This window comes from Mus pahari, chromosome 15, assembly GCF_900095145.1.
Source record: "Mus pahari chromosome 15, PAHARI_EIJ_v1.1, whole genome shotgun sequence".
Classification (NCBI taxonomy): Eukaryota; Metazoa; Chordata; class Mammalia; order Rodentia; family Muridae; genus Mus; species Mus pahari.
In genome coordinates, this window is record NC_034604.1 from 36,584,679 (window position 1) to 36,596,708 (window position 12,030).

A 12,030-nucleotide genomic window follows, 5' to 3' on the forward strand; every position below is an offset into this window, starting at 1 on the left:
CTTGCAAACTTTATATGACCCAGCACAGGGGATGGCCAGGGCCAAGTAGTGGGAGTGGGTGGGTAGGGGAGCAGGGGTGGGGGGCGGGGTATAGGGAACTTTCGGGATAACATTTGAAATGTAAATAAAGAAAATAATAATAATACAAACATGTTAAAAAAAAATGGGGTACAATCTTGATTTATGACCCGGATGGAAACCACTTGTTCTAACATGAGTGTGTCAAAACAGAAGTGATTTGATAGAGAAAAGACGATCATGAACCCTTCTGTGTCTCATGTAGCCTCTCATGAGCGGAAGGAAATCAGTGATCATGAGACTCCTCATCCTTCTTCTTTTACCATTTGTACATGTCAAGGTTCTAAAAATAGAATACACTATGTAAATGAGACAGGTGTGCATCACCAGGACCTATTGTTCATAGGTTTAGTCTTTTTCCTGCATATATAGTCCGATTTCTTTTACACTTTGTTCCTTATTTTTTCTTTTAACATTTAGTGTTTTCTTTGACCAAGTTATCTAGTTCTTCTATTTTGTCTTCAAGACCTGAAATTATCTCTTTCAAGTCTTCTAATCTGTTGCTAGGTATGCCTCAGACATTTTTCTTTGTCATCCTGCTTTTTCATTTCCAGCTTAGGTCTATTTCAGTTTAGATTTTCTCTAGTAATTCTACTCTGACAGCTTGAATTGTTTCCGTTATTTCACTCAACTGTTTGTGTTTTCATGATCTTCATTAAGGCACTTATTCATATTGTCTTTAAAGTCTTTAGTAGTGACAATTTGTGAGTTTGGGTTTCATTGAAAAACACAGGAAGATTACAGGAATGTGTTTTTGTTTTAATCCTGGGGGTGGGATATGGGGCTGCTTCAGATTGTCCACAGCAGTTGACTATGATTTATCTCAGACTCTAGCAGGGGCATGATTCTGCCAGCTGCATATAGTTTCTGCAATTGCGTGACATTTGGAATACTGGAGACTTTTTAGAGGGTGAAAGGTGTGTTGTTGGTTGTTGGTTATTGTTGGTTGTTGTTGGCTATGCTTTGTTAAGTCGTCATGTGTAAATGAGAAATTAGATATCCTTACAGGGAAGATCAAATTTACCCCAGAGGGCTTAATGCCCCTCATCAGGAGGAAGTAGTCTAATAATAATGTCTACCACTGTTCTTTCTGTTCTTTTTTTTCCTCTCCAATATAGTGTTACCAGGTTGAAAGGGTGTAAAAATGGTGTAGAAGGGTGGAGGAAAGAAGGATCCACAAAACAGTTAATGTTGGCTATAATCCTTAAACAGTTTCATAATTGATATTTTGAAGTCCTTATCTGTGCTTCAGTTAAATTTTGGGGGTGGGGGAGATGCATGGAAATTGGATTGCTGGCTTTAGAGGAATTATGTTGTTTTGGTTTGGGTTGGGTTGGGAAGTTAATACTTTTGTTTTTTTCACTGGTATCTAGAAACCCAGAGCTATGACATTTGACGTGTTTCTTTGTGTGGTGTAAATATGTTGTCTCATCTTTGTTAGGTTGATATTCTGTTCTTTGGTTCATTTTATCCCTTCTGGATCCTAGCTACAAGTGTCAGCTGTGGGGTCCTGAACACCAGCCAAGTATTGTGGCTGTGGGTTTCTGGTGGAGAGTAGTTTTGCATCCCTGAGAAGCTAGTGGCTGTGGGGTCTCTGGGATTGAGCTGTTCTGTGAGTCAGTAGGGATTCGTTAAAAAGTAGATGGACTAGAAGGAAGACTGAAAGAGCCACAGCTGAAAGAGGGACCTTGAGTCTGTATCAAGAGATGGAGTCTCTAAAGGATAAAGCAGGCTTGGAGGAAGGTGTCCTGTAGGGCTGCAGCAGAGACAACATTAAGTCGGGGGAGGTTTGAATGGAGAACAGGGAGGAGGCTAAAGGTCCCCTACCTGAGTCCCAGCCTAGTGTGGGGAGCCCAGAGCTGTCACCCAAGGCTAAAATTCAGAGGGGGCAAAAGCAACCAAAGAACAGAACACCAACCCAACAAAGATGAGTGCAGATATTACAGCACACCTAGTAGGAAGTGATCATGTGGCCCTTCACAGTCACAAGGGAATGGACACATAGAAGGAAAGGCAAAGGGAGCAATAAGGGAGACCTAGGAGAACCTCAGTTTGCACCAAGAAGCCTAGCCTTGGGGGAAGGAGGTAGCTTCCTTGAGAGAAGGGCTTCTCCAAACCTAGTCTTTGAACTTAATCTAGTCAGTTATTTTTCCATTTATGTGTGTGCATCAACAGTGAGTATATCATGTCAGAGCCTGTTATGTACACTGAGGTAACATGAGGCATATATCATGCTGTAATGTGTTTATCTAGTCACCACTGTGGATCGGAAATCTCTCCAGATATAGAGGGACATGTGCACATATGCAAACAGGGAGTTAGAGGGGTAAAGAGAAAGAAAAGCAATTCCTCTCTTTACAATCATATATAATATTGCACCATATACTCATTTTTTTTCTTCAAGTGGTAACATGTATAACAGAACGTAAGGCAACATTTTCTCCAAAATAATCACTCAAAGAAAGAAGCCATGTGATACTTGGTAGCTGAGGGTATGATAGTCCAATCTTTCAATTACTTTATTTCAAACCCCATATTTTTAGGAACAACACATTTTTCTGAAATTCTAATACAGCAATGTTAGATTCTGAAGCAGTGAGGTGAGAAGATGAAGATGAGAGAGAACCAACAGAGAAATTTAACACAAACCAGGTAATTATGAGTTGAAGACATCATAATTGCAAATGTTGTGGGCCATTATGCTGTAAAAATCACTTTGAAATAATGCAGAAATTAGTCATGCTGCGGAAAGCAAGCATATAATTATAGGACAAAGGAAAAAGTCAGTCATTCTAACGTTAGGCAAAAAAAAAAAATCCTACAGTCAGGCAATTTTTTCCAGAAAAAGCTATGAAGACCAGTTCATAAACTTCCAAGGATGACATGTCCTGTGAAGCTATCAGTGTCTATCACAAATTGGTTCTTCCTAGATGGCCGACATTGTATCAAAGATGACACTTTCTGAAAGAAAAAAAGAATAACATTTTAAGTTATTACTTTTTTATGGGATTTTACACAGGCTGGTTTCACCTGTTAAGTGGATATCTGGTTCTTTCACATCCCTAAAATTTTCTGTATTCAGTTTTACCCCAGACTTCTTTTTCACTGTTCTTAATTTGAAGGGAAACACTACTAGTCAATCTCAGTTGCACTGAAAAGGGATATAATTATAATACCACAGGCCAGCTGTTTAACTCGGTAGAGACACAGTGTAGCATGCGCAAGGAACTGATCTCCAGCATCATAAGCACCTACCAAAGTCAGGGTAGCTTAAACAACAGTAAGGTTTTTCTCACAAGAAGTTTGTGGACTTTGGGATAAGTATGTCAGCAAGGCAGGTGTTGTTCTGAACTTCTCTGAGTTTCCCAGTGGCTAGTGTCTTTTTACGTACCACCTCTTTTTTTTTTTTTTTTTCAGGTCTATGTATACAAAGAGGAGTATGCAGAACGCAGAGCTTCTAACATATCAGTCCCCACTCTGACCCCCCCTTAATGTTTTAGTACTTTCAAAAAGACTTTATCTCCAAATATAGCAACACTGTGGGGTCTGAGCTTGGCTCATGAATTTTGAGAGGACACAAACATTCAGTCTGTGACAGGGTACATGTGTGTAGTCAAAGTTGCATTATTTTTAAGCTTATGATAACAGCTCCAATTTTTTTATTATTATTATAAATGAATCCACTAACACAAATAACTAACAAGAATTTTCCTGGTGTGAAGGTCTAGGAGGACCATCTTACTTCAAGATGTCATTAAGATTCTGTGCTGATTCTAAAGGGGCTGTTTGTTTACTAAGGGTCTAAAAGACATGAAGAAACAGACTGAAATCCCACATCATTTCCTCTCATAAGACTTTCCAGCAAGATCCTTCTGCAATATGACCCATTGCACTCAGTGACATGGTGACCTTTTCCTTCCTTAATCCCCCCCCACACACACACACCCTTATGAATCAGGGCCTTGCCAGTGTCACCAACTCAAGTAGGCCTTGGCACAAAAGGTCTCAGTCTGATTCAGCCCCTTGCTTTCTGCATCTCTGCCAAGCAGGCTTCCTTGCTCAGTAACATCAAGTACAGCCTCCAGAGCAAGGGTGTGTGTGGCCTTGCACATTTTGGTCAGGCGGTCTCTGTCATTGCCAAGCATAGAGGGGTCTCCAGATTCAGAAGGACCCTAGATTTTAATGCATCTCTGTAATTAAACTAACATGTAGAACTAACTGGCGTTTAAGCAGCCATGAGTAACATGGAAAAGTCACAGGTCCTGGGAAAAGAAGAAAGGCCACTAAGTTCTATGGTATCTCCTCAGGTCAGCCCTTCACTCTACAGTGGAAACTCTCAAAAGCTGGCTTATTAAGTACCATTGACTTCATCTAACGTAGTAGAGAGTAAGTGTGCCTACATCATTAGCATCCTCTTCCCCAAAAGACCCAAGTCTAAGTCACTGAAATAACTCAGGCACTCAGGATTATGGTCCTAGGATTTGAACAATAAAGCAAATTCTAAGTAGCTGTGAGACTGGCTACGAACCAGTCTTTGTTGGGAAAGAAAGCTTCCCAAAGGTTTCTTCCAGTTCAGGTAAACTGGGGTGTAAGCAAGCCCTAGTAGAATCTGACCCGGGTTCAGTGGTCAACCCTGAAAGCACACATATGAGTAACGTGTTATAAAGACTGAGCAGGTTAGACTTAGGAAGATACGTGTCTATAGATATGCATATATGCAGCAGGAATTAATGAAAAATAAGTTGTCATCAGTTTGAAAGAGAGCAAGGAGAGGTAGGTGGGAATATTTGGAGGGAAGAAAGAAAAGGGAGAAATAATGTAATTATAATATCAAAAGTAAAATATAATTTTAAAACAGTGACAAGAACCAGTGCTAATTCTGATGCTCATTTTAATTCTAGTTGTGCCAGCCATTTGTTTGGTATCTGAACATTTTTTTTTCCCTCTGTCACCAGACAAATTCATCTCATTCAACTTCGGTCAGGATGTGAGAATTATTCATGTTCATTTTACAGAAGAGAGAACTGTGACACAGAAGGTTAAATAATTTCCCTTAAATGTAAATTAAGTGGCAGAAAGTGGATTCACAGTAAATTAGACCAGTTCTGCTGGCTCGTTCAACAACACCATGAGAGAAATACTTCCCCAAGCTTTCTTCCAGTTCAGGTAAACTGGGGTGTAAGCAAGCCCTAGTAGAATCTAATGTGCACACATGGTCCTATTCTCCTGGGACAGGAAAAGACTTCAATGACATAGGATTTATATTCTCTTAATAGAGTTAATCTAAAGATTCTCCTCACTTTGAGACATTTGGGAAGTTGATTCACTTATGTATTCTTCACCTGCTGATGGATCAGCTCATCGCTAAGCACAAGCATGATGGCCAACTCCAAAATCAGCCACAGGAAGAGCTCTCTTGTTCTATTCTTTCTGTCTCTGTCTCTGTCTCTGTCTCTGTCTCTGTCTCTGTCTCTCTCTCTCTCTCTCTCTCTGTTTCTCTCTCTCTCATCTCTGTTCTCCCTCCCCCTTTTTGTTTTATCTCTCCCTCTCTCTTCTTCTCTCCTCTCCCTTCCCTTTCTTTCCCCTCCTCTCTCATTTCCTCCCCTCTCCTCTCTTCTTCTTCCCTCTCCTCTCTTCTCTACTCTCTCTTCTCGTCCCCTTTATCCTCTTCCTCCCTCTCTTTCTTGTTCTATATCTCCTCCATCCTGCTCTTTCTCCTTCTCTCCTTTTTTTCTCCTCCTTGCACACCTGTTCTTTCCCAGTGTCTCCTCTCTCAGGCATAAGATTTAAGCTTTTGTTCAAAGGCTCAGAGGATTCAACACCTGCTCATTACAATCATATAAATACTTGATTGCTTGTATATAAGTTAAGTACAACCATATAAGTACTTCTAAACACTGTACAAAATTAATGATCATTTCTAATGAATCTTGAAATTGATTAGGGGATTGTATTTGACACCGAACATGTCTGACAGTCTGAACTCTGTCTTAAGCCTGTGCATTAAAGGCTGGACTCTGAAATGATGATCTAGAGCAACTGGGAACATGACCTCTCTTTGTCCCTTCCTAGTCTACTCTTTTTCACTAACTATGGACCTGCCCATACTGAGGAAAGCAGTGGAGACTAGGTGTGTTTGAAGTATACTCCAGTAAAGAAAGTTAACACGTACTAGACAGTGCTCATTGCTCTGCCAGAAGGTGACATTAGGCATCATCCCAGTGACTAGAGTCACAAGCTCTGCTCCATGTCAGGCACAGTTCTTCTATCTATATGATGAAATGGGGGCCTTATTAATGCAAATATGGAAATGGAAACTCAACTGGCATGATTCATCTACTGTCATGCATTTATTAAGTGGCAAATGAGATTTAAAGTCTACACACACCTGGTTGTAAAGTTACAAACCAGGAAACTGAGATTCACAACAGTACCTATCTCATGAAGCCCCATGATAATTAACCTAGTTAATATGATCAAGCACTTAGAAGACTATATGCACATAACAAGCGTCCAAAAAGTGTCATCTTTTACATTCTGTCTATGTAGCTGTCAAGTCCCCATCCTCTCTTACTTTGTGTTCCCACTCCTGTACTTTCCTTAGCCTTAATTTCTCTTGCTTCAGAACTTTGTCCTAGGCTGTTTCCCCTCCAAACCATCACCTCCTCACCCTCAGTCAAAATGAACCAACACCTCATCCACACTGATCTCAACACAAGCATCCTTCTTCAGAGGAGAATTCTATGACCTTACTGACAAAGGCAGATGCTGCTTTCATAAGTTCTTATAGAGCACAAGAGATTCCTATATCTATTCTGTTCCCTTACATACTTAGAGAGTTATAGGATTGCCATGAGCATCTTCACCACATTTTAAACTCTGGAAAAAAAAATGGATCCAATTTCTCTCTCCTTGGTGTCTTCAGCATTTGTAATGATCATTGACTCATTATTATAGATCCTGAGCATTTGTTGAGTGGTGGATCACAATGAACAAATACACCTATAATGATGAATCTAATGGACATGTAAAGAGGTTGTTCAGCCAATGAGAGTGGCTTTCTTTATCAGTTCACAAGAGAGATCACTTATACTTAAAGGGATTTCATATTGCATGTTTCTGTAGTTTAAGGTTCCAGTTTATAGCACAGCAAACCAGAGGTCAATTCACTTACCCACTGCAAGACACATGAGAATATTTAAAAAAAAAACTGTGGAATTTCAAAAGATCAGTCCCCACTAAGTCATTTCATTTTATTATAAAGCATACAAACAGAGACAGGGAGAGGGAGAGAGGAAGAAAGAGAGGGAGAGAGAAGGGGAAGAGGGAGAAGGTAGAGAGACAGGCAGAGAAAGAGAAGACAGCGACAGAGAAACAGAGACAGAGACAGAGACAGAGACAGAGACAGATAGACAGACAGACAGACAGACAGACAGACAGACAGACAGACAGACAGACAGAAACTTCCCAAGTCTTTACAAGATTCAAATACACATCCCCTCAAGGCTTGTTAATTCACCCACTGTACAGGTTCTCTAGAAATACATGGTCTTTAGTGAGAAAAAGCAAAAACAAAGCATACTATCTGGCTCTCCTCCATCCCATTACATACATAATCTTTCTAGACACTTCGGCCAACTTTGCCCAACCCTTGGGTTTTTCCCGCTGAGGCATATTAGCAGGGAAGTCCCACGGTTGGATTAATTAGATCAATGTTGAAGTTTTCATTTGCTCTGTGAGTTTAACAAATTAATCTGGCATATAATGAAATATTGTGAAACAATTTCAGAGTGGGTATTGCAAATGCTGCCTTGTTCAATTACTGTCAAAATGCACATGCAAGAAAGATATGAAAATCTGAACATATAATTGCAGACTTAATTACCACTCAGTGCTAACCAGAGGTAATCATATTGAATCAGTCAAAGTATTTTAACTAGTTCTAAAGTTTCTTATTTCAGAGAAGTAGAAACATGTGACCAAATAATATAAGCAGACAACTAGCTAGGTCTTTTTTTACCTTTCTTGAGTTAAGGTAAGTTATAATGGTTAAGCCACTGATTTTACAAAGAACCACAATCATAAATCAGTTTTTATTACATAATGCCCTATAAGCTACTTTCATACATATTATCTTTTTTTGAATCATCTTGAGAGTTTTGATTATGTGTGGAATTAATAATCCTCTGTTGTCCTCATAGACTAGTTGTTTACTTATTATATGTTTATAGAGTGTCCACTATATCATAAAAGCCAGGCATTAAGGTCCATCCTGAACAGAACTCTGTTCCTCTTCTAGAGAAGGTGCTTACAATACAGAAGCAGATGCTTATAATACATTCATGTAAACCATAAAGAAAAATATGTTTGGATAATGAATGACTGCATGTCTATTTCAAAGATCCTTCAAAAAAAACAATTTTGAGTACAAACTCTTCCATGCATGTGTGTCTGAGACATATCATATGCTGCATGCTTAGTAATCTATGGCTAAACTATTGGTGTATGTTAGCACACATCTTATGCCACAGATGGAAATCATGATACCCAGTACCATTGTTTAGTTCAACTTCCTTCATCCTCTCACCTTGATATGAGGAAGTGCTACATCCCACTGTAATCTGCTTTACTAACAGAAGCTACTGGATTTTGATGTTTCTTTCCTTTGTATCTGTTTCTCTCCAATTGTGAAAATTGAGTGTTGCCCCATCAGAATGGCTAAGATTAAAAAAAATAAAAAAATAAAATAAACTCAAGAGGCAGTACATGCTGGTATGGATGTGGAACAAGGAGAACACTCCATCATTGCTGGTGGGAGTGCAATCACTCTGGGAATACATTTGGCTGTTTTTCAGAACATTGGGAATAGTTCTACCTCAAGACCCAGCTGTACCACTCATGGATGTATACACAAAATATACTCCTCCATACCACAAGGACACTTGCTCCACTATGTTCATAGCAGCCTTATTTGTAATAACAAAAAAACTGGAAACAACCCAGATGCCCCACAACCAAAGAATGGATAAAGAAAATGGGGTTCATCTACATAATGGCATACTACTCAATTAGTATTAAAACAAAGACATCATTCAATTTGCAGGCATTTGGAAGGAACTAGAAAATATCATCCTGACTGAGATAACCCAGACCTAAAGAATCATGTATGATATTTACTCACTTACAAAGTGGATATTAGCTATAAAGTACAGGATACCCATGCTACAATCCACAGACACAAAGAAACTAAGTAAGAAATAGGGAACAAGGGAAGATGCATGACTCTCACTCAGAAGTGTCATGGAGGTGGATGGAGGGAAGGAATTGGGTGGGAGAGAGGATGGGGAGGGGAATGGGGGTAGAGGATCAGATGGAGATAGAGCCAAAGAGAGAAGGCCTAGAGAGTGAACAGAAACCAACAGGGAGGAGAGGCAGGGAGAGCATCTTTAGACTTGGGATGGGGGAAGCTCCAGGAAGTCTATGGGAGTGACTCTAGCTGAGACTCCTAGCAGTGGGGGATAGAGAGCCTGAAGTGGCCACTTGCTATAAACAGGCAGGACTCCCACTTGAATTGATAAGGGCACCAACCCACCCACAAAACCAAACCTTCATCCTAATATTTGTCCTACCTACAAGAAGTGTAGGGACAAAGATGTCACAGAGAATGAGAGAATGGCCAACCAATGACTGGCCCAAATTGAGACCCATCCCATGGATAAGAACAAATCTCTGACACTATTAATAATACTCTATTATGCTTGCAGACATAAGTTGTCTTAGATTTTTACTGCTGTGAACAGACACCATGACCAAGGTAACTCTTATAAGGACAACATTTAATTGAGGCTGGCTTACAGGTTCAGAGCTTCAGACCATTATCATCAAGGCAGGGAGCACGGCAGCATCCAGGCAGGCATGGTGCAGGAAGAGCTGAGAGTTCTACATCTTCATCTGAAGGCTGCTAGTGGAAGATTGACCTCCAGGCAGCTACAGTGAGGGTCTTAATCCCATGCCCACAGTGACACAGATATTCCAACAAAGCCACACCTGCTAATAGTACCACTCCGTGGGCGAAGCATATACAAACCATCACAGCAGCCTAGCATAAATGTTCTCTGAGAGGCTCCAGCAGCTGACTGAAACAGATTCAGAGACCCACAACCAAATATTAATCTGAGCTCAGGAAGCCTTGTCGAAGAGTTGAGACTGGGGATTGGGAGGACAGGAAGAATTGAGGAACTTGGAGTGGTTAGAAATTCCATAAGAAAACCAACAAAATCAACTAACCTTTATCTTTGGGGCTCCCAGAGACTGAACCACCAACAAAAGGGCATAAAAAGGCTGGACCTACCCCCTCAACACACACATATGTAGCAGATGTGCAACATGATCTTCATGTGTGTCCCCTAACAACTGGAGCGGGGATTTACCTTGACTCAGTTCTCTGCCTGTGGAGTTTGCTCCCCCAACTGGGTTGTTTTAACTGACCTCAGTGGGAAAGGATTTACCTAGTCCTATAGTAACTTGAGGTACCAGGATTCACTTTGCTATAAAAAAAAACTGTACAAGGGTTTTCCATGAGACAACAACTGTTGCTTAGACATAGCCAATAATTTGGACAAAGACTGTGGCGATCTAAAAGACCCTTGCATCTCCAGTCTCCGCCAAGGTATTATCACTTGTGTGAATACCCCAGAGGAAGGAAACCTCCTGTGCCAATTCTCCCTGGATACAGAGTGCTGAACTATGAATGTGCCACTAATTCCTATGGAGGGAATACATGCTGACATGGAGACACCTGCCATAAAGACCCTGAGCACCCTGTCTGTGTCTGCCCTGCTGGATATGCCAGAAGGTTCTGTGAGACAGATCACAACGAGCATGTGTCCAGTCCTTGCTACAATGGAGCTCTGTGCCAGGATGGAATTGATAGCTCCTCCTGGTCTGTGTGCCTAGATATCAAGGCAGGCATTGTGACTTGGAAGTGGATGAAAGGATTTCTGATCCCTGCATGATTAAGGCTATAGATATCCATGAGATAGGAAGATATGAGTATGTCTGTCCTCAAGAGTTCTCTGGTGTGAGATGTGAGCTGGAAATTGATCAGTGTGGATCCCAGCCGTGTTTATATGGTGCCATATGTCAGAATGCTCTTGGGGATTACTTCTGTGACTGTGTACCTGGATTCCTTGGAGACCACTGTGAATGCAACTTTGATGAATGTGTCATTCAGCCACCTTTCCAAGGAAGACTATGTGTGGATGAAGGAAACAGCCACCACTGTGCATGCACCAGTAGTGGCTTCACAGGGACACACGGTGAGACTTTGATGCCTCATTCTCAGTCAAAGCCTTGTCACAATGATACAACATGTAAAGACACTGTTGACAGCTGTATTTGTCGTGGCTGGCCTGGATACACAGATGCCCTGTGTGACATAAATGAATGCAGTAACAACCCCTGCCAATTTGGGGAGTAATGTGCTGAGCTGTCCTTAGAGGATCAATAGGGACACATTTTAAGCCTGCCTTCCTCCTTCAACTACCTTGAAACCTCAGGCTATGTTTGTATCTGCCATCCTTGATTCACAGACAGAAGGCTAGCATAACTGTCCTCTTAGAGGCTCCACCCAGAAGCTGACAAAAATCAACTGCAGAGACCAACAGCTGAACATTAGACCAAGCTAGAAGAACCTTATGGAAGAGTTGAGGGAAGGATTGAGGGTCCTAGCTGGGATAGGGACTCCACAAGAAGACCATCAGAGTCAAATTACCTATACCCTTGGGGGCTACCAGAAACTGAACCACCAACCAAAGAGCATACAAGGGCCAGACCTAGGCTCCTGCACATATGTAGCAGTTTGTCTTCATGTGGGTTCCCCAATCAGTGGAATAGGGATTTACCATAACTCTGTTGCCTACCTATAGATCCTGTTTGTCTAACTGGTCTACC

At 41.0% G+C, this 12,030-nt stretch overlaps 1 pseudogene; it reads left to right on the forward strand.

Moving 5' to 3' along the window:
- LOC110332937 overlaps positions 1–11,686 on the forward strand; it is a 105,719-nt pseudogene extending 94,033 nt beyond the window's left edge.
- The last annotated feature ends 344 nt before the right edge of the window (positions 11,687–12,030 follow it).